The sequence below is a fragment of the Pholcus phalangioides genome, unplaced genomic scaffold, assembly GCF_987345545.1.
Source record: "Pholcus phalangioides strain wild (caught in Gottingen) unplaced genomic scaffold, Ppha-v1.0 ptg000004l_1, whole genome shotgun sequence".
Lineage (NCBI taxonomy): Eukaryota > Metazoa > Arthropoda > Arachnida > Araneae > Pholcidae > Pholcus > Pholcus phalangioides.
In genome coordinates, this window is record NW_028301597.1 from 7440455 (window position 1) to 7465003 (window position 24549).

The 24549-nt window shown below is 39.9% G+C and overlaps 2 protein-coding genes across 7 annotated transcripts in view; one reads left to right on the plus strand and one right to left on the minus strand.

Moving 5' to 3' along the window:
- Nucleotides 1-24549, minus strand: part of LOC149086509 (coiled-coil domain-containing protein AGAP005037-like) — a 758714-nt gene that overhangs the window by 514451 nt on the left and 219714 nt on the right. The window contains exon 1 of one of the 6 annotated variants that reach the window (XM_089255970.1): nt 21076-21197. The exons of 4 other annotated variants lie outside the window; for them this stretch is intronic. The gene's annotated coding sequence lies outside the window, so the exon portion shown is untranslated. Of the gene's footprint in view, nt 1-21075; nt 21198-24549 lie in introns of those variants that run through there. One more of the 6 variants, XM_089255969.1, reaches the window with a different exon arrangement.
- Nucleotides 1-24549, plus strand: part of LOC149086511 (uncharacterized) — a 169795-nt gene that overhangs the window by 144764 nt on the left and 482 nt on the right. The gene's annotated exons all lie outside the window — the stretch shown is intronic.

Here is a 24549-nt window from a genome sequence, read left to right on the forward strand (position 1 = left end):
TATCATAATGACATCATAATCGTAGATTTTTTTACACACATTTATGCTTTTCAAAAACACCTGATGGAGAAGAAAAATGGAACACGATTAAGGAATGAAAGATTTCCCTTTTCGGCAATTTCAATGCCCACAAGATTTAAGCCTTTACAGTTGTTTCCTTTGTGACATAATTAGTCAAAGATGTAGCTGGTTTCACTGCATCAAAATTCTTTATAGTTGACTTGCACTCGCGTAAGCGCTAGGAACCGAGAAGCTACGCAATCGGGGGTTGTTCACTGAACTCTGATTTGACGTGCTTGGCATAGTTCTGGATGACTTATCTGCCCATATTGCGAGTTTTACCGCAAAGCTGCCACCATGCTTTATACGGGTCATTTTTGACTGCTTCGATCCAATCATCCTACTGACGATCCGCTCAGACAAGTTTTCTTACAACGTATTGTTTTCAAATAAAAATACCCACGTGGAAAATTAAAACATACCCGTGCGTCATCTTCGTTTTCAACTGGTCAACTTACGAAATTATCGCAACTGCACTTTGTACCTATGGCTTTCTACGATGCGTAGTTATGATGTTTCTGGGGAAGCGCTAGAAAAAGTTAAGATAAAGTCGTAGCAATACGCTTTTCCAAGCGGACTTACGAAATTCTCGTTCCTCCTTGGCAGTATCTAACGTTTTTTGCGATACATTGCAATATTTTACGGATTATCAATATTTACGATGTTATCGGAATTCCCTTTTTCATCCCGACGGATTTTTTTTTCCTCATTATTATTTTTGATCAATCTTTTTTCCCGATCAGACCACAATCATGACGATTTTCCAGGTCGTTGTTTGAAATTTCCAGGTTTTAAAGCAAAAATGGGCCATTTTCCCTGATTTCCCTGACTTTTTTTAGTAACATTTTTTTTTTCCCTGACCCGTACGAACCCTGGATAAATGACTTGATTGTTCTAAATGGTTGAGATATCAGAGATATTGATGGCTCTGAAGTTCTGAAGATCTTGAAGTTCTCAATCTTTGCGACTCCAATCACTTTCCCATTCAAATACATATTTTTAGTTCACCCGCTATGTTTAAAACTAGCTTTAAGCACAAAAGGTTTCTTTGGATTCCCGAGAGGTGTGAAATTTTCAGATCAAACGTAGATATGCATTTTTCCCAAATCGATGTTTCCCACTCAGATTGGAATTTGCTCCACATCACGATAATTTCTGTGACCAGATCTGTGGATATGATAGGATCTAAACCTTGTGTTTCTCAATCTTGGTTTGATAAAGACTAAGAAAGCAATAGGGTCTCGAAATCGGACTCTCTCTACTGTTTTCTCAGAAACCATCAACTCAGCCACTTTTGAACCATTTAACCTTTGCACGAATTGCAGAGATGTTCTTCTGGATGCTCCCATTAGTTCAGACGATACCTCCAAAGCACAAAGGGCTACCAAGTCTCTCAAAGCCCCCAGTTTTTGATGAGACCCCAATCAAGTTTTTCAGAGTAGACGAAATAAGACCGTTCTTAGTAAACCTCTTTAACAAATTTTCTGATGGTCATGATATTCCTGATTCTTGGAAAACTAATCTCATTTTCCCTCAACACAAAAAAAAAGTTTCTATATTCAACCCCCAGAATTAATGCCCAATCTCATTTCTGTATACAATTTCCAAATCATATGTTTCTGTGCTTTATCATCGCTTGGGAAAAATAGCTCTCTATCAATGATAATACAATTGAATGATCGACATTAGATTCACCCAAAATTCCAAAATGAACACGGCTATACACGTTTCGGAACTATATGAAGTTCCTTCATCAGTAGCAGAAACAAAGAAGAAAGAAAATATTGAAAAAACTCCTTATAGCAGGAGTTACTCGCTGTTGTAGACAAGAATCAAATTCAAAAATTGGACTTTTTTTAAAATTTGACTCTTGTCTACAACAGTGAGTAACTCCCGCTATAAGGAGTTTTTTCAATATTTTCTTCCTGCTACTGATAAAGGATCTTCATATAGTGCCAAAACGCGTATAGCCATGTTCATTTTGGAATTTTGGGTAAATCTAATGTCGATTACTCAATTGTATTATCAAACCCAAAAGGCAATTCATTTCTACTTCTATCAATGATATTTTATCCCCCCTTTCAGGCTGGGTTTAGAAGCTAATTTTTTTGTCTTGGTTTGAGCTACAAATTTATTAACGCAATAATTGGTTTGTATAATTCAAACCATGGCACAGTTCTCACTCATGCTGGCCTATCAGAGAAGTTTCATATTCTAAAAGGAGTAAAACAAGGATGCAGCCTTAGTCCTCTTATTTTTAATATCTTCATCAATGATTTTCTTGTAGACCTTTCTCGGGAAGCGTCAGGTGTCTTGCTTTTCAACAAGACGGTGAATGCCCTAGCTTTTGCCGATGATAGTGTTCTGATGGCAGATTTCCAGAGTTAACTGCAGAGTTTGATAAACAAGCTTGAGACTTTTGTTCATGAATCTTACCTTCATACCTTCAGGTAAACCTGTAAACCCTCTAAATTAGGGGTCTTCTGTTACGATATAAAAGTGAAGCCTTTATAATGGCTGGTTATGCCAAAAGCATGAAGAGTATTGTAGTTGACCTCTTGGCAACATGTTAAGTGGAATGGTTCCCATAAATAAAGTGTGATGACGAAGGACGTGCGTTTCCTTGTGTTATTAGTGTATTGCACTTATACGATGTATCCAGTCCACCCACCCTGTTGTTTCGCAACACGTTATCAGCACGAAGGCTCCTGGATAGACGTTTCATCGGTAAGTGGGAAGTAGATAAGTTAAATCTAGTTTCACAAAGGATCAAAGAAAATTCTACATGCACGCAACTAAGTCTAATAGAGATGGAGGAATTGAAGATTCAAAAGCTCAATAGGAACAATTACAACATGTGGAGTATACGGACGCGCGCCGCACTGGCGCAGAAAGACTGATGGGATGCCATAGAACTCGGATACGGACCAGAACTGAGGGAGGACGAGAGGAAAACCAATGAAAGGGCCCTCACGTTTCTGTTTTTAATGGTCGAAGATGACTTTTTAGACGATATCGCAGACTGTGCGAGAGCGGGGGACACTTGAGCATCCTTGAGGGACATTCATACGAAGTTCGGATTATTACACACACTGCTGCTTCTTAGAGAGTTCTTTGTGTCAATGAGGCCTGACGAATGCGTAAGTGCATACTTGGGAAGATTGATGGACTTACATTGAAAGGTAGCATCCTGTGGATATGGTTTGACCAACAAGGAAATCGCTCTTGTGATGTTAATGGGTCTACCCAAAGAGTACGAAGTTCTGATACTGAACTTAGAGCATGATGAGAACGAACTGTCCACAAAAATGGTAAAATCGTGTCAAAGAAGTTACTGTGTGACTATATGCAAACGAATCGTGTAGCTGTGGGCAATAGAGCTCTTAAAACTGACGATATAGGAAAAACTCACGTACGATCAGGGAGATACTCCAGAAACAATGAGGGAAGAATTCAATGTTTTTCCTGTGGTGTTTGGGGACACATAGCCAGAAACTGCATCGAAGAACACGTCCCATCGGGCCGAGATGGTTTCGCAGAACGCGAATCGAACACTGACTGCTAATACTGATAACAAGAAGCCTAGCTGCGATTGGTATCTAGACAGTGGTGCAACGGAGCACATGTGTTAACAAAAATATAAGTTTCTCAACTTGACAACTGTGAAGTCAGAAGTGGAAATAGCTAATTCCGAGAAAATGGAAGTGGTTGGAAAAGGTGATGTTGTTTTGAAGCCTGTTAAGTCCTGTGGTAAAGAAACATTCTATCTAGCCAACGTTCTGTACGTACCAGAGCTCGACGGTAACCTCCTTTCAGTGGGAAGAATCGAGGAGATGGGAATGACTGTTTCATTTCAAGGAGGCAAGGCCATCGTCAAAGACCCTAATGAAAGAAACAGAGTAATCCTTACTGCATATAGAAGTGGGAGACTTTATAAGGTTGAAGAAGCAAGAACTTATAAAGCGCATACCTCAAGGCATCAAGCTTATCCACAGACGCTTAGGACATTTTCATTTGAATGCAGTGAAGAAGCTCATGAAGCAGGATGACTACTGCCAATAGTTGTGCAGAAGCAATGGAAGATGGAAATATTTGCTCTACTTGTGTCCTTGGAAAGATGAGAAAAATTCCTTTCCCTAAAGGAGGGACCAAACGTGCATCGAGGCCACTTCAGCTCATTCATAGTGATGTCAAAGGACCTATCACGCCTACATCTAAAGGAGGGTCAAGGTATATTGCAACCTTTGTTGACGACTACTCAAGGTATGCAGTATGAAATCCAAATGTCAAGTCCTCGAGAAATTTATTGAGTTCAAAAGAACTGTTGAAAATTTCCATGGAGTTAAAATCACTACTCTACGAAGCGACAATGGAGGGGAATATGTCAGTCGTGAATTTGACGATTTTTTAAATAAGAATGGAATATCGAGGCAGCTCACGGTCACTAGAATTCCAGAGCAGAATGGGGTAGCTGAGAAAATGAATCACACCCTGTTCGACATGACCAGATGCCTTCTTCTAGACTCGAAGGTCCCAGACAACTTGTGGGCAGATGCTGTCGTTACCGCCTGTTATTTGCGGAATAAATGCCCACCTGAAGCTATCCAGAGAGGTATACCCGAAGAACTTTGGACCAAAAGGCCAGTTGAAACTGGTCATCTTAAAATTTTTGGTTGCAAAGCATATATACACATCGATAAAATGCAAGTAAAAGGAAAGTTAGGAAAGTGCTCACAAGAACGTATTTTCATTGGATATCCTGAAGGGGTCGAGGGATACAAGTTGTGGAACGTAGAGGAAGGCATATTTTTTCCCCAGCAGGAATGTGAGGTTTGATGAGACCGTTTTTCCATTCAGGAGGAGTCAAATAGATTGTCAGTTGAAAGGAAATGAATTAATAGTCAATCTAAATGATCAAGAAGTACAAGTGACACCTCCTGCACCCTCTCTAAGGGATGCATCGCCCGACTTGAATCATGCAGAGCAAATGGTTGGAAATTTAAAACAGCCTACAACCACTGCGAATCAACCTTCAGATGTTTGAAGAAGCAAGAGACAAAGAAGACGCACAAGTTTTTATGAGAATCCAGTGTGATACAAAGCTGTCAATGAAGCGCAGTTTAATGCTGATATTCGAATCAAGAATCCCGCCACAGTCGAAGGATCGATGAAATCATTTGATGCAGAAATGTGGAAAGCAGCTATGAAGGAAGAAGTAGAACAAGTGGCTGTTGAGGAAGCTGGCAAAGTGAGTGACGCTGTCATGGAAGAGAAACCGGTAACCAGGAAACGTGGTCGGGCAGCTAAATCAGCTAAGAAGACGACCGACAATGATGATAACTCTAGTCGGAAAAGGCACAGGAGACCCGCTAAAGCAGCTGCCAAGGATAGCGACCAAGACGACGACTCCGACACGGATGGTACCGCTGACGTGAAAGCCTGTCAGAAAAAAATTGAGCATAAGGCGGCGATGACAAAAGCTAAAGATGATGAACAAGAAGGTTCCGAACACGAGGAGGAGGACAGTGATGATGACACCGGCTCGGATTCAGATTACGAACCGAAGTTACCGAAACGAAAGGCCGTAGGCCGGCAGACAAAAAAGGGACGAAGAAATGGTATTGGAGAGAAAGAAGAGGATGAAGTTTTGCCGTCCAAGAAACACGGTGATGGTTACCAAGGTAAGAAATCAAAGAATGATGAGTCCGACATCGATAACGGTGCAGAAGAAGACGAGAAGGAAGAGAATGAGCCAAAGGCTAGGAAGTCCAGCAGCAGCAGCAAAACCAGCTGCAGGCAAGGAGGATGAAGCGCATCAATGTTATTTTTCCTTTCGTCATGCTTTGGTAAGGATGAGTGTTACGATATAAAAGTGAAGCCTTGATAACGGCTGGTTATGCCAAAAGCATGAAGAGTATTGCAGTTGACCTCTTGGCAACATGATAAGTGGAATGGTTCCCATAAATAAAATGTGATGACGAAGGGCACGCGTTTCCTTGTGTAATTAGTGTATTTCACTTATACAATTTATCCAGTCCACCCACCCCGTTGTTTCGCAACATCTTCAACCCGTGGCCTGCTCAAACATTTTGATCGATTAAGGCAATATCATTCAAAAACTGTAAAACAATGATTTCTGCAAAAAAGTCACCCAGCTTCATATAGAATTATAACAAGGACAGACGAATCAGTGTACAGTATTTAGCTTCTTAATAAGGCCTTTAACGCAAAAGAAACCACACCATACACTTCTTCACCAAAAATAACTTCAAGTACATCCCATCCTCCTTGAATGGGAGAAAGCAAGGATACCACACTAAGTTTCGTCTTATATTCAAGTTTGGCAGAAACATTGGCCAAATGTGACTTGGACTTAAGCAACATATCTGCCATAACTACAGATGGTGATCCCCCTATGACCGGTCAGAAGACAGGGGTAATCACTGATAAAATCAGATGCCGAAAAATTTGGAAATACGAAGATGATGGCTTTCCACTGCATCATACACCAGGAAAACTTGGGCATAGGTTTTCTCAAACTTTGAACATGTAATGTCTGTTGTAGTTAACTTCATTCGATCCAAAGGACTTAACAGACTTAATAGACAGTTTCAAAAATTCTTACAGGATTTGGAAGCTGAATATGGCGACGTTATTTGTTATACAGAAGTACGCTGGTTGAGCCGGGATAAGATGCTTCAGCGCCTGTCTTCCTTGAAGGAGGAAGTTGATGAATTCATGAAATCCAAAGGAAAACTTATTGGAGAGTTTCAAGATAAAAAGTGGGTGATAGATTTCATATTTCTTGTCAATATCACTGGTCATCTGAATGATCTAAACTACTGCTTACTGGAAAAAGACCTACTTGCCCATAATTTTTATGACAATGTGAAAGCGTTCAAAACTAAATTAGTCCTTTGGGAACGTCAATTGCAAAGTAAAAACTGCATAAATTTTCCTAAATTATTGGAGTTGGTAAATAGATCTACAATTTTGAAACTGGACGATTATGTACAGTGCATTTCAAATCTGAGAATGGAATTCAGAAGCAGATTTTCAGACTTCCGCGAGAACAAAATTTCTATATGAAAATGTTTACCTCACCATTCTCGGTCAATATCTCGATCAATATTGAAAGTATTTCATCAGAGCTACAATTAGAATTTGCAGATTTGCAATGTGACTCTGCACTTAAATGCAAGTTTTTTTGAAATTCCTTCATTAACTGATTTTTACTTAAGTATGTGTCCGAAGAAAAGTATCCAGAAATACGCAAACATGCATTGTTCATGCCTTCTATATTTGGCAGCACTTACATATGTGAACAGATCTTTAACCAAATGAAGAATACAAAAACAAAAACTAGAACACATCTGACTGATCTGCATTTGGAGGATACTTTACGAATAGCAACACAAATTTTATCTAACATTGAAACTTTAGTCAAGCAAAAAAAATTTCAAGTTTTGCATTATAGAAATTACATCCACTTGAATTACCAAATTTTAGAGACAAACTCAGAGTTTTTGAGTCTACTAAATCAAAAACTTTTTTTTTTCCTGGTACATAATTAATTTGACATATACATGTATAAACAAAAATCATTTCATTTTCATTCTGTTTCATACAATATAAAAAAACACCTAAAATAATTGGTCTTACCCCAATTCAGTTTAATTTTTTAAACAAAAATGCTACATAATGGAATCACAAAATATGTAGTACTCATCGCATTTTAATTTGGCGTATCAGAGCATACGTAGGATCAACTTTTTTCAGGGGGGAGGACACACTGAGATTGATTGGAGGCACAAGAAATCTCTGAGAAAAATTTAGATTTACCAACTTTCAAAAGCATTTTCCAGTACAGAAATGTATTAATATAGCAAAAAAGAAATTTTTTGACACTATAATTTGAAATGCTTTTTTTTTTTAATCATTCAAAATTAATTTGTTAAAATTAATTGAATTGAATGTTTAAATTTTAAAAAATATTTAAAAATATATTTAGTTTTTGATCGTCTTTGGGGGGCCCATCCCCTACGGCGTTAATGAGTGGCACGTGAAACACCACAAATTTTTTATGTGGCCTTCAAGTGTAAAACGTTGAAGACCCCTACTCTAAATCCAAGATTGTGGTTTTTAGGAGAGGATTCAGGCTCCCTGACACTTTCAGGTGGCTTTTCTTGGCGAGGAAATAGAATTGGTCAGACAATCATTATAAGTATTTGGGGACTAATTTCCACAACAACAGATCTTTCCCAAGGCATATAGACTGAGCCTACTCCTTTTCCAAGCTGAACATCAATAAACTCTTGTACTCTTCCCCATTGAAACATTTACCAAATTTTTTAGACAAAATCAGAGTTTTTGAGTCTACTATTCTCCCATTCTTTCTCTTCGGCTCAGAAATTTGGGGTGCCGGATCTGATGCATTTGATCCCCTTCAACTCCATTTCATTAAAAGAAGTTACCATATCCCGATGTACAATGTTTCCCATACAATCTACATGGAGTTCAGTAGGCTATCACTTTCTTTCAATATGTTTAAACATTATTCTCAAGTGGTTGGATAGAGCAAAAAATTCACACAATCTTATACTTAAACTGAGTATAAATTGATGTCTCCATACCAAACAAGGGCTGGAGCAACCAGCTTTGTAACTTTGTCAGAATTTTTTTCCAAGCGAATTGCGTAACTTGGAACTGAATGGTACACTTTCTTCCTCTGGACTGCTTTTGGAATTCCCTAATTCATATTTATGTGAAGAATTTTACCCAAAAAATTTCTGTTAGCAACTTAAATCCTGCCTACAGATATGTCAATTCCTCCTTCTACCCTGAGTCGTATCTTAACATTTCTAATAACAAGACCTACATATCAGCTCTTTTGCAGGCTCACTGCAATTTTTTACTGGGTTGCAGCCATTTGAGCCACTACTGCCCCCTCTATGACGGCAATGTCCCACAAATTTTTTTACATTTCTTTTGCACCTGCCCTAAGTTGATCTCCCTATGCAATTTTTGATATTTCTCACCCTTACCTTTCCGATTTAATCAGTTTCTTAAATAACCATCCAGGTGGGGTTCGCGATTTTATCAATTATGTAAAATACCCATTGGCAACTCTCACATGTAAATTATGCTTGTTTTATTCTTTTAATTATATATATTTGGTGATTTGATGGTGTTTTCACCAGTGTCTTTAACATGTATATATCTCAATTCACTCCCCCCCCGTTTGATGTAATTTTGTGTTTGTTTGTTCAAAAATATAAATTCTTAAATATATAAAAAATATTATTAATATATATATAGAATATATAAATATTCTTAAAAATATAAATTCTAATAAAAAATATTAAATTCTTAAATTCTTGTTTATGGTTCTGTGTGTGTGTTATAATAAAAAAAAATTATTTTTTCAAACAACGATAACTCAAAGATTTTCTATGGTTGCTGCACATTTCATTTGAGCGGCACAGCAGACATTACTAAACCCTCTGGATTGGATTGGATTTTAAGTTTATTGGCGCAAGGACCAATTTGGTCAAACTGTGACAAAACAAATGATTATAAAAAACAAGATTGTCCTTTTGTCATTTCAAAAATTGAAAAAGCGCATGATAAAAAGCAACATGAAACGTAAAACAATGACATGAATTGTAAAACTATAATTCGTCATACAAACCAATGGCTTTGATGAATTTAAAAATGCGAGATGCATCGCTATTGTCATTTAAAATGTCATGAAGTGAAAGATGACTATGACCAAAAGCGGTCGTAAAATGATGACGATGATGTGAACAAGTAAAAGCATGAGCAATGGTCAATGGACTTTGACAATGAGGGCACTCTGGTTGACTCTCCCGTAATAACAAATACGATTGTGTGATGCGACTGTGTCCTATGCTTAACCGGGCAAGCAGAACTTCCTCCTTTCTGTTAGTCCTGCAGCTCGAACGCCAAGTGTGGGTTTGATGGCATGCAATTTGTTATTAATTTGATTGTTCCAATGGTCCTGCCAGCGGCGATGCATCACTTCTCGGAGGATTGAGAAGTGGTCACTGGCAGGTACCAAAAGGCTATTATCGATGTTAGTTGTTGTTCGAGCTGCAGTGTCTGCTTTTTCGTTGCCCGGTATTCCAACGTGACCTGGTACCCAGTAAAATTTTACTGAGGTACCGTGATGGATGAGGTAATGTAATTCATGAAAAATGGCATGAATGAATGGGTGAGTGTGGAAACTGAAGGAACACAGTGCTTGCAATGCGCTGAGAGAGTCGCTATAAATGATGCATCATCTGTGGCGTTTGCATCGTATATGACATAGAGCCTGAAGGACTGCGTAGTTCTGCAGAATAAATAGAGAATGTGTCGTGATGTTTGAAAGATGTCTCCTCACAGCAGATGTAGGCACAACTGACATGCCCAGGGCTCTTAGAACCGTCGGTATACATGGGGAAGTACCTATTGTACCTACCCCTGTGCCTAAAGAATATCTGTCGATATATGACATCTGCTGTGGTGGTTCTAGGGTATAATGATAATGAAAGAGAGACATCTGGCAGAGACTGCTCCCATGGTGCCAGTTGCCAAGCAACTGGGGCCACACAACTGATGTCTAATTCTAGTTCTTCCACAAGTGCCCTCATACGAAGACCGTAAGATGGAACACATGAAAGTCGAGCAGCAAAAAGTCTATGAAATGAGGAATTAAAAATGACACGATGAAGTGGATGACCTGGCAAAGACTTCATTTTGATATGATATTTCAAAGAAAGTTGTTGGCGTCTTGATGTCAGTGATGGCTCGTTGCATTCGACATACTTGCTCTCCATTGGAGACGTCCGGAAAGCTCCAGAACAAATCCGCAGGGCGAGATGGTGGACTGGGTCGAGCACACTCAGATAGCTCCAAGGTGCCGACCCGTATACAGTGGAGCTGTGGTCGAGCTTTGATCTTATCAGAGCTTTATATAAGTGGAGGAGCGACTTACGGTCTGCTCCCCACGATGTAGAAGAGATGACCTTCAAGAGGTTCATCGTCTTCATGCTACGAGCTCTTAATTGTGAAATATGAGGTTTGAAAGAGAGTTTCTTGTCGAATGTGATGCAGAGGAATTTAGTATTTTCTACTATTGGTATTTGGCTATTATTTAGTAACAATTGTGGGTCATCATGAAGGTCTCGACGCCGACAAAAGTGCACAGCGAGTCTTGTCGGCGGAGAAAGAGAAACCGTTATCATGAGCCTACTTGCTGATCTTGTTGAATGTGGTTTGTAATTGTCTCTCGGCTGTCCTCATATTCACTGATTGGTAAGATATCAACAGATCATCCACGTAGAGTGCGCCAGTGACAGACAACGGGAGTTGGTTCAACACCCCGTTGAGTTTTAAAATGAAAAGAGTAACCCTTAAAATGCTACCTTGAGGTACACCTTGTTCTTGAATTTGGGGAGCTGATAATGTGTTTCCGATCTGTACCTGGAAGATGCGGCGAGCGAGAAAGTTCTTAATAAAAATGGGCAAGTTGCCCCACAGGCCGCAGTTATAGAGGTCGGTAAGAATTCTGTGCCTCCAAGTACGGTCGTAGGCCTTTTCTATATCGAAAAATATGGCTATCATATGCTCCCTCTTTATGAATGCTTGTCTAATTGATGTCTCAAGGCGTAGCAGATTGCATGTTGTGGACCTGAACCGTCTAAAGCCACTTTGATGTTTCGATAAAATATTGTTAACCTCAAGGTAGTGGTGCATAAGGCGATAGTTGACCATACGTTCCATAAGTTTACACAAACAGCTGGTCAATGCGATAGGTCTGTAACTATTAGGTTGTTGAGGATTTTTGCCAGGCTTCAGCAATGCAAGAACTATGGCTGCTCGCCAGATGTCAGGAAATGTATGATTGACCCAGATCCAATTAAACAATACGAGTAAATGTGAGAGTGATTCAGATGAGAGATGCAGGATCATGGAATAATGAATACTATCGGGCCCTACAGCTGAGTCAGGCCTTCGCTGCAAGGCCATCGTCAGTTCATGAAGGGTGAACAAGGAATTGTACCCCTCCGGTGTAAAAGGCCGGAAGGTGTATGATGTACGTTCGGCCGATGATTTAATGGGATGAAACGATGGGGGATAGTTCGCATCACTGGAGACAGTGGCGAAATGGACAGCGATGGTGTCTGCAATATCCCTCACATCGCTGATGATATTGCCATTGGTATTTAAAATGGTGATGGGATGAGACTGATAATGACCATTGATTTTTCGGATCCGGTCCCAAATGATTTTGGATGAAGTTGATGAATTGATTCCCGTGGTAAATTTTTGCCAGGACTCATGTTGAGCCTGGCGCCTGGTCCTTCTTGCTATCGCCTTTGCTTTTAAAAATGCCAACTTGTTGCCGTGGGTAGGATACCGCCGGAACCTACTCCATGCTTTCTTTTGCGCTTTAATTGTAAGACTGCATTCGTGGTTCCACCAAGCTTTAGGAAATTTAGGAAGTTTCGAGGAGACTTTAGGGATTGTTTCATTGGCAGCTGAAATTATGCAACTGGTCACAAGGTCAACACAATGGTCAACATCGGGTTGCGAGACCATATCCTCCGTGATTTCTGCCTTGATCATGAATTCTGCCCATCGGGCGGCCAAAAGCTTCCACCGAGGAGGTCCCTCAGGAATGGCGCGATCAAGGCACTTAACCACTAGAGGGAGATGATTGCTCCCGTGGAGGTCCGGATCAACCGACCAGGACCAGTTGGGCAAGAGTGAAGGTGAGCATAACGAGAGATCTATTGCAGTGAAACTATTGGTTGGGGCATGGAAATGAGTGAAACTGCCATCATTCACGATAGCGAGGTCCATGTCGTCTAGCAGACGTTCAACCATTTCCCCACTAGGGGCGTTGCTGTTAGAACCCCATATCATGTTATGAGCATTGAAGTCTCCAAGAAGAAAAAATGGTGGAGGTAATTGATCAATCAGATCTTCTAGATCTCTCTGTAAGATGGTGTCATTTGGTGGTAAATAAATGGAACAGATGGTAACTTTTAGGCCTGTAGAGATTTCACCGCGATGGCTTGCAGGTTCGTGCGCAACGTTAGAAGGCGCGACGATACGTGATGTGGAACCAGCAGAGCAACACCACTGCAAGCTCTACTCATCCCGTCATCGTAATCAATATGGAAAAGGGAGTGTCGCCTGATGTTCCATGTCTCAGAGGGCTTCGTGAAAGTTTCCTAGAGTGCCACTCAAACAGGATGATAGCGATTGATCAAATCCTTGAGATCTTCGTCATTGGATCTAAGACCACGAATGTTCCATTGAATAATGTTGGCCATAAATTTCAAATAGATGTAGACGGTTCAAGGTCTTTGAACTTATTTCGGTCTAATTTCCAGCGAGTACCACCGCATTCTGATGGATTATCGAGATCCATGTCACCAATTGATTTGTCATCAAGAAGTGACATGTTTTGTAATGTAGGCTTGTTCTTTGCTCTCTGAATGGCTTTTCGTGAATATCCAGTCTTGAATAGTTTTATTTTAGATTTATTTCCAGTATTGATTTTTGGCTTAGTACCTGTAATTACTTTGAATGTGTTTGCTGTTGCTTTTCCCGCTTCTTCGGAGGTGGTGGATTCCTTCCGTAATCCAGCAGAGCAACAGCAGCCACAACTATTACATGGTTGGTTAGATGATATTTGAGTTGATGTATCAGCTATGGGTTCAGTCTGAGTTGTTACAGATGCTTTGGTGACATTGTTAGCTGTTAATGGATTTGTTACCATATTAGAGTATGATCTACTAGCTATTGGAGTTTGGCTAGAGATTATACGATGACGTGCTTCGATATATGAGATGTTATTGAGAACCTTGATCTTCTGGATCTTTTTTTCTTCATTCCATTTCGGACATTTCCTGTCAAATGCGGGGTGGTTGCCACCGCAATTGACGCACTTGAATGGCGAATTAGTGCAGCTGTCCGAAATGTGGTCCCTCTTGCCGCACTTTGCGCAGGTGGGTTGACTACGGCACGCCATTCGTGAGTGACCGAATTTTTGGCAGTTGAAACATCTTACAGGGTTAGGTATGTATGGCGGGATATTGAGGTTATAGTAACTGATTTTGACATCTTTCGGCAATGTTGGGGATGAAAATGTCAGGATTATATTACGTGATGGAGTTAGATTGCGATCTTTGCGGCTCATGATATGTTTGGCAGATGTTACGCCTTGAGACGCTAGCTCCTGGGTTAGTTCATCTTCATCCGTGTTAATTAAGTTAGGGTCTGAGATGACGCCATGTGAATAATTCAGCGTGGGGTGGATTTTGACTGTTATTGATATGTCCCCAAGAGATGTGAGCTTTTGAATGAGTTCAGCTTGTTTGGGAGTGTTAGTTTCGACGAGAAGGTCTCCTGAATGGAGAGCCTTCACTGATTTCAAAGTTTCAACTGCGCCATAGAGAGCTTTATCAATCAAGAATGGTGATACTTTTGACAGCTGTTTATTGGTATCAGAGCTATGCAAGAAGAAGAATGAGACAGAAGACAGATTTGAAGAAGCGGTTTCTGTGACAATTGTTTCACTTAGAGTAGTTCTTGTAGTGTATTGTTCCACTCTCACCCACCATGCCCACCATGGAGCCCTACGAGGGGACGCGCACACACGTAACCAACGAAGGTTAGTAGCAACGCCAGGTTAGGTGAGAGCTATACACCACCGAAACAGGCGAGCAGACGTGTTCAAGATCCAAGATCGTTGTGAAGCAGCACCAACAAACCTCAATGACGTCCGGCAGGCCCGGCCCCTCTACCTGCCCAGTAGTGTAACCCCTTCAGCCACCGAGGCGACCACAGCCAATTGACCTAGACGGGGCTAATCCAAGCCTCCCGTTTCGGCTGAATCCGAGGCCAAAGCTAGCGCATCAGGCTAACCAGGATCCCCATCTCCAGGCTTACGGGTCTCCACGCACGGCCCACACGCAGGTAGACAGCCTCCCAGATAGAGCATACGCTAGAAGCAATGCCCCGTCTGGGAGGACCCCTCCCCCACAATGAGGGGTTTGACACAAAAGACAAAAACATGTACAGGACAAAACGAGACGCAAGACATGTACTGCAAGATGTGTAGAAATAAACATGTAATTTGGGCTTTTGGAAGTGAAGTATATGAGGACAAATAAGTGATGACAATACAATGACGTGTGTAAGATTTGGCGTTACCCAGAGTGCACCACGAGGAGGCCTATCACATTACACCCCCACTAAACCCTCTTCAAAATGTCGTACCTTCTTTAAATGAAATAGGCTTTATTTGGATTTTCAATAGAGGCACACCAAGGAGTATAGGGGAAAAGTTTTGCATTAAGAAATCAATTTTTCAAAATATCTGGGCTTGTCATGACTAAAACAAGGGGCTTTTAAAGGGGCGAGATATCTTGTCTGTGTGACTTTGTGCAGATGCATATAATGAATACAGTCAATTCTTGATAAGTTTGATTCCGATAACTCAAATATTTGTGCAAGTTAAAGTTTTCTTCGTACTCGAGAACCTTCAATATTATTTTAGTATTGAAATTTTTCCTTCAGTTGAAGTTTTCTGCCTTTAAGTCAAACTCTTTGGGTATGAGATGATTTTAAAAGAAATGCATTAATCCTCTCATCAAAGAATTAAAGTTGTTTTGTGCACATAAATACAGAAACTTCTTTCTCTCCCGAACAAATTATAGATGAAATGGAAATTCTTAAGAAAAAAAATTGTTGTTGGAAAAGTAAGGCATACCTCTGAATATAGTAGCAACGATCTTAAGAAAAACAAGGACATTATTTGTGCAAGGTTCTCTTCAAACATGAATGAAACAAATAGCAATAAAAGTTATTGAGGTTTTTTCTATAGAAAAAATAATTTTTCTCTGTCATTAAATTGATATAAAAATATTGTGTATCCATACCGATATGTATGTGCACATCATTGTCAATTTGTTTTTGCTCAATAGTTTATGTTTACTTATGGCATATATACATATTTACAAAAAATAAACTTTTTCAAAACCATAATTTCCAATAAATTAAACTAAGAATAACTCGAAGTTTTCATCAGCTGTTAGCACATTGGACTTATCTGAGATAAATCAGGCTGTCACTGAGATGTAACTGCACAGTTATGATTAGAACCATATCATTATGGTTCTAATCATAAGAGCCGCTGTGGTGGTCGAGTGGTTATAGTGCCGGACTCGCGATGCGAGGATCCGGGTTCGAACCCCACAGTGGTGGTCGGCTGAAGTTGGTTTTCTGTGGTTCCCAACTTCAAGGCGCAAATGCGAGCCGATCTCCCTATTAAAAAGTCTCGCCACAGAGAGCAACAGTCCTACAACGATAAATCATTCAATCATAACACTTCACTCATAGTTAGAAAAACTAGTGGCAGATGGCAGCACTACACATAACAAGCATTACAGAGAAACAACAAAAAAAACTTCACGTCAGGTTTCACTATACGTACACGCACATTCCCGCATGTACCGATTCGTTGGGGAGTTTCGCGGGGTGCACGTGTGGTGTAGTAGTAGTAGGTAGGGCCTCCAAAAAATGGCTCGGGGATCCATGATGTTCTTAAGTCAGCCACCTCGTTGGGCAATTTGCCTGTTGTGGCGTTGTATTTGTATTTATTATTATTTTAGTCATTTAGTTTTTGAAAAACACGTTCTAAGTCAGCTTCATGAGATTTTTCATCAATGGAAGCAATTAACAAATCATCGAGATATGCGTAACAACAATCTAAGTCACGAAGTGCTCCATCAATAAAACGCTGAAACGTTTGAGCTGCATTTTTCAGGCCGAAGCACATATAAACATATTTATATAGCCCAATGGGTGTAATTATGGCGGTTTTGGGAATGTCTTTGGGATTGATCGGTATTTGGTGATATGCCTTTATTAAATCAATTTGTGAAAAAATCTTTTTACCACTCAAGTTGATAGAAAAGTCCTGTTTATTTTGAAGCGGGTATCTATCCGGGATGGTTATTACATTGAGTCCACGGAAGTCCCCACAAATTCTCCATTCGTTGCTTTTTTGGGGTACAAGATGGATGAGACCAAGGGCTTTTTGAGGGCCGAATTATCCCTTGTTTGCAAAAGTTCACTGAATTGTTTAACAGCTGCAAGTCTTTCAGAAGACAATCATCTAGCTTTTGTGAAAACCGGTGGTCCTGTAGTTTTGATGAAATGCATGACCGAGTGTTTCTTTGGAGCTGCATTTAAAACTGAGCTGGTAAGCTGAGAAAATTTGGCTAATGGACGATGGCATAGGCAGAGATACAGGGGAATTGTTTTTCCAGCATCAAAAGTGGAGTGGGCAGATCTAATGTATATGTGCATATATAAATTGACACCATCATCATTGTGTGCCCCCCCCCCCCCAGACTTCCAAGTCTGGTCAGGTCTTGCCACCTGTTGAACCAAAAGAGCTATGTTGGGATTCTAAACCATTCACTGATAGCGTTATCAATCAAACGAGAATTTTTAACATCTATAAGCAAACCAAATCTTTCAAAAAAGTCGGCTCCAATAATGGGATGTGAAACAAACTTCTCCTTAGTCTAAGATTAAGAACTAGATTTTTGTTGCCAAATGTTTGGATTTTGGATCCATTTGCAGCATATAGTGAAAGTTTGTGAGGTTTTGTCTAGTCAGGCATTTCGGAAAACAACTGATTGATGCGTCAGTGTCAATTAGAAATCGGAAACCTGTATTAACGTCTATGACAAATAGGCGACTGTGGAGACGGCTTTCATCAGCTGTCACCGAAACAGACGAGCCCACTAGTTTTCTTGAAACTGACATGGAGGAATACATTTGTGAGCTTTTTCTCCAAACTGCTCATGATACCAGCAAAGCCTTCCTTTTCTCAAAGCATCTCCAAATTTATTTCAGTTACGAGATTGAGATCGTTTGCGATGGTCTAGGACAGTGGTCTGCAAACTCATTAGTCAACAGAGCCAAATATCAGCAGTACAACGATTGAAATTTCTTTTGACAGCCAAATTTTTCAAACTTAAACTTACATTGTTATTAACTTAATTAAGAAGCCGCTGTGGTGATCGAGTGGTCATAGTGACGGACTCGCATCGCGGGGACCTGGGTTCGAGCCCCACCGTCACCACAGTGGTGGTCGGCTGAAGTTTGTTTTCTGTGGTTCCCAACTTCAAGGCGCAAATGCGAGCCGATCTCCCCGTTAAAAAGTCTCGCCACAGTCCTACAAACAGTACAAATATTCAGTCACTACACAACACTCACTTCACTTCTGAGATATAGATATGGCAGCACTAAAAAATCATACACAACACTAAATACGCACTCAGACTGTCTGTTAGGTACACACACACTTACACTTCCGGCACAACTCACTAGGTAGTAAATTGCCTATGGCGATAGCCCTGAGTTGTGCTCGGATTGAAAAAAAAAAAAACTTAATTAAGGTACTCCTCAGCTGGCCTTTGCTAAAAACGTCCTCATTCTGATTAAGGTACGTTCGCTGAGGTCAACCCCTTCCAACTCTCCCATCCACACTCGTCTTATATACTTATTTCATCTATTTCCTTTCATTCATTCTCTCTATATATCCAAACCATCTCAAAATACCTTTTTCAATTTTCGACACTACATCTTTTTTCACTCCCCAACGCTCCCTAAAATTAACTTGATAAACTTTACTTAAAGTTCATTAAGTTATTATTTTACTCATTGTCTTATGGATATCTGGCTCCCATCTCTGGGAAACGTGTGGAAGACGGGTTCACTGTAAGCTCCTCCGACAAGATGTTAGCCGGAGGACAGCGTCGATAAAAACCCAAGGTGGACCGTCTTGTGGCGCAGAGGCCTCAGGAGCATCATCTTCGGGTGGTCGCCTCTGGTGTATTGCTTCAGCAGAGATGTCATTTGTAGCTTTTTCTGGTACAGGGTTGATCAAAACTTTTTTTTCCTCTCTTAATTTTTTGTCGGTCCCCTAAATGCACCCGCGACAAAATTTTCAATGGAAATGGGAAGTAACTACATAAGGCACTGGTTATCAACCTTCTTGACTCGCGGAGCCCTTTTCGATACATAATTTTTATAGCGGAGCTCTGCTTGACTCGAGGAGCCATTTTGTGAATAGTTTTTATGGTGTAACCCTGTAAGAGCCTCTTTTTTTATTTACTTATCAAATTTGCTAATTTATTTTATTTCTCTTGAGTGGCCTTACCTGGTGTATACCTTATATCAGCGGTTCTCAACCGGTGCTCCTGGGGCTCCGCGGAGCACCGGTTGAGAACCGCTGATATAAGGTATATACAGAACTTCAGAACGATTCGTCCAGTATTTTCCTAGAAATTGGAAAAAAAACTTCCAAAAGGTACTGACAACAGTGGCAAACATTGTATTGCATTTAAAAATATGAACTCAAGACGACACTACTGTGCCGCCAGCAGGGACTGAACCCGATTCCATCCCAAACTATTGTAAAAATGTTTCGTAATATAAATATTCATTCATATTCCCAATTTAAAAAATATTCAACATTCTGAAATTATCAAATTCTCGTAGATACCAATGGAATAATTACCTTAAACAATTTAGTAATATTAAATTGTTATAGTACAGCATTCTATTTTGCCTCCATCATGCTTTATAATTTTATAATCAAAAACCCTGAAAAAAACCAAGTGGTTGGACCTGAATGAAAACGGGCATTGTCAGAGCTGAATAAATACGGCGAATCACTGATCGAGTGTATAGTGATGGGGGGGGGGGGGGGACGAATATCCACCTCCGCCCACGCCAATAATACAATTTTTTACTGGACGGTGGGGGGAAAGCGATCGTCCCCTTCACACCCCCCCCCCCCCGCAACCACCTATGACATCGTATATGTTGCGGGCCAGTTCTTCAACTTCGGCCTTTGTCTAGCCCTGACAAAGTTTTAAAGCAGCCTGTTACCACCGCGAGGTAATGTTTGTTTTAACCGCAGAATTCGGCTGAGGGTTCTAGGATGACGTCTTCAAAAAGTTTTGAAAAAATACCACTGATTCTACTGTAAATTTAAACATGAACAAAAATATTAATAATTTCGGCGGAATTATTATGGGTCACTCAAAAAAGAAATGTAAATATTAATATTTTGAACGCCAATAGAGGCTAAGAATGGTTTAAAAAAAACTTGCAACCCTATAATCTTACAGTGGCGTCATTCAAACAAGATATGAACAGGTACAGCACACACGAAGAAAGAGAAAAGAAAAAACTAAGAGTTTCAGTTTTTTTAGAGATATTGCCAAGAAGTGCGAGCATGGGCGGAGATACGGGAGCGGGATACGTAATGCTCCCCCCCACCCAACGTCAAAAGTGGAGTGGGAAGATCTAATGTATATGTATATATATGAATTGACATCATCATCGTGCCCCCCCCCCAGACTTCCAAGTCTATCTCCGCCTATGAGTGCGAGAAGCGATCAAGAGCCGACTCTTAATAATTTTTTGCGGCTTTAATAACTTCGCTCCACCACTATTTTTTTTACTGTATTTCTGGGTGAGAAAAATGTACTTAAACTTTTTCATAATTTTTTGAGGACGAAACCTTTCCTTGTGAGACATCACCCACATAGACAAGATTATCTTATCTATAGGCAGGGCCATCTTAAGAGAATCATGAGCCCCCGAGCTGATTTTTCTGAGGGTCTACTTGAAAATTCTTGAAAATTTCAATCAGTTCTCATTTTTACGAGGGCCCCCTGGGCCGTACCCGGATTGGCCCATGTGTTAAGACGGCACTGTCTATAGCAGAGTTGGGTGAGATCGAAGTATCTATTGAGAACGTATACGTACACAAGCAGGCAGAAGGAACATCAATTATATACACAGTATAAAAATAGGTATTACGCATCCGCAACTGCGACACATTAGGGAAATTCGTACGGTAATTAAGAAAAATGAAAAAACGAAGCCCAAAATCTTCCTAAATCTCACCTGAGAATGTTCGTCTTTTCTACTGCACGGACGAGAGAAAGAAATTCACACAGATTGCTTATGTTACGAAGAAATAACTCTAACATGAATTTGAAGGACGAAACCATAGAACTTCTTGACGGAGTACAAGGAGAAGAGCCTGAGTAGATCTAAAATTAGCTTGGCGCCATCCACGTGAGATTCCTCTCCTTTTTTCTCTCCCGGCCCCATGCATTTACCATACGCTCGAGCACTAGAGAATGACAGACGTGTATGCTTGGCCCTATCATTGATTAAAATAATAACACAACGAATTATTCCAGCACGTTTTCATGCGTCCTTGACGAAGTGCATCTAGTACACTTTCAAACTTACGAGCGCTGGGAAATAAATAGCAAAAAAAAAAATACATCACTAACCGATAACTTTACACAAGTACGAGTTCACTTATCCTATTCTATTTAGAAGGATTGAACGTTCGTCTTTCAACCGTCATAGGGTTTGTTCCAAAATCTGCCACAAAGCCGGTTGGAAGAGATCTCTACAATAAGTTAATCACTCAAAAAATCGTCAACGAATAAGGCAAATACCAGTAGGTATTAATCTCAGTAACTGTCATGGCCCCACTGGAAGGGGTGCACTGAAAGAGCTTTAGTTCTGGAGCCCAGGAAATAACAGGTGATTAAGAAGCACGAAACCCGTGAAAAAAGAAAATGCAAGGATGTGAAGCATCCAAGCGAATTATGGCGGGGAAAGAACGCTTATATAATCCCGTAGAACAGGAAGGCTGAAAGATATATAAAAAGGAAAAAAAACCGGAAAGATAAATATTGATGTCCTTAAACATCTCATTGATTCATCTATCAGTGGAAATAATTTCTACAATGACTTAAAATTTTCTCTTGTCTACCCAATTTATAAGGAGACCCAAATGCAATGACAAACTACAGACCAATATCGGTTCTTCCAGTTTTTTCTAAAATAATCGAAAAATTTATAACTCACAACTAATATAGATTTTTGAACCATGACAATTATTTGCCCCGAATCAATTCGGTTTTCAAAAAAATAAAAACACTGAAATGGCTATGATCAAAATCTGTCACTATTTAAATACCAGCTGCAATAACAATAAATACTCTATTGTTGTTTATTTAGACCTAAAACAAGCATTTGATAATGTGGATTTGACCGTATTAACAGAAAAATTACATAGAGCTGGTATACGAGAACAAATATTGTGGAATGGTTCAAAACATTACTTTGACAGACAACAAGCAGTAGTTATAATTCATGAGGTTGTCTCCATACCCGTCCATCAGCTCGAAGCAACTGGAACCGAGACTCGTCATACCAGGCAACGTGTTTCCAGTCCTCAACAGTCCAATGTCGGTGTTGTCGGGCCCAGGAGAGGCGTAAAGCTTTGTGCCGTGCAGTCATCAAGGGTACACGAGTGGGCCTTCGGCTCCGAAAGCCCATATCGATGATGTTTCGTTGAATGGTTCGCACGCTGGCACTTGTTGATGGCCCAGCATTGAAATCTGCAGCAATTTGCGGAAGGGTTGCACGTCTGTCACGTTTAATGATTCTCGTCAGTCGTCGTTGGTCTCGTTCTTGCATGATCTTTTTCCGGCAGCAGCGATGTCGTAGATTTAATTTTTTACCGGATATTCACGGTACACTCGTGAAATGGTCGTACGTGAAAATCCAAATTTCATCGCTACCTCGGAGATGCTATGTCCCATCTCTCGTGCGCCGACTATAACACCACGTTCAAACTCACTTAAATCTCGATAACCTGCCATTGTAGCAGCAGTAACCGATCTAACAACTATGCCAGACACTTGTTGTGTTATATAGGCGTTACCGACCGCAGCGCCATACTCTGATTGGTTCCATATCTTTTTATTTGCATACGCATGCCTGTACCAGTTTTTCTTGGCTCTTCAGTTTGCTAACATTATTATATCAGATTTATAGATATGTTAAATTACTATTATTATTTTAATAACTTCACAAGCTCTCATTTACCCTCAGGGTGTGGGAAAATTTTAAAATAGTTTAACTAGGGTCTCTGCCACCGGACTTATCCCGTTGCCGAGATCTCTTCCAGCCCAGCTTCGTGGCAGAGTCTGGAACACTTTATTTTGTGTCAAAAAAAAACGTAAAAAAGTTTGTACGTTGTTTTTTTTTTTTTAAACATATTTTCCCCGGACAATTGGGTACTGTCGCGATTAACAAATTTTGTGGTGATTACAGACGAGATGGGATTAGGAGTTGGAGAAGTTTCGGGGCTTAGTTAAGATGAATGTACACATATTAGGATGGAGGTATGATTTAAAAGCAATTGAGCCCCCCCCCCCCCCAATGCCATCTCACCCGTTATCTTACACTTGCCATATTATATACACAGGATACAAAAAGAAAAAAAAAATGAGAATCTTATTGTGAAATAATATATATCCATCGAAGCGAGTCATCTCGCTTAACACCTTATTGGTGAGCAAATGGGCTTGATAACTTGCGACTAGAAGCAGAGAAGTGAGTGTACCTAGTGTTGTGTATGATATTTCAGTGCTGCCACCTATACTTCAAATTGTGAGTGAAGTGTAATGATTGAATATTTGTAACGTTGTAGGCCTGTTGCTCTCTGTAACGAAACTTTTTAACGGGGAGATCGGCTCGCATTCGCGCCTTGAAGTTGGGAAACACAGAAAACAAACTTCAGCCACCACCACTGTGGGGTTCGAACGCGGATCCTCGCATCGTGAGTCCGTCACGATAACCACTCGACCACCACGGCGGCGGGGCTCTTAACCTGTAAATTCTGTTTTTTCATTTTAAAAAAATAATTGTTTTTTTAATAGAAAATAAATATAAAAATATAAAATAATTTTTTAATAAAAAATAAATATAATAAAAAAAAAATTACAAAATTATTACATTGAAACCTCACTGCAACGATTTTCGATATAACGATAAATCCTTCTACAACAACATATCTTCAAATCTTGTTTGAAAATGTCTATTTTCTAATGTTAAACTGCTGTCTTCCGGTATAACGATAATCCCTCTAGAACGATACTTTTTCTTGGCCCTTTTTCTTTTAAGAACGATCAGTTTCAAAATTTTTAATTAGCGTTAGAAGTATGTACATAAATCCATAATTAATGCAAAATAATGCGAGAATTGATGAAAGAAATAATTTCGAAATCAATAAAAATCCAGAAGTGAAAATGAAATAATTTCAGAATAGATGAAAGCCTTTCAATAATTTGGGGCCCCCTTTTTGATTTGGCACTCGTTCCATTTTCGTTCACTCACCCGCCTACAGAAATTTCGAAAAAAAAACCCATTTTATTTAGAAATTTATTCAATACGCACATTTTTAAAATTGGTAATAGATGTGGGAAAGTTTGTTTTTAAGTCGCTGCTAAAAAGGTTAAGAACTTCTGATTCAAATTTGATACCACAAATTTGACTTGAACACACTAC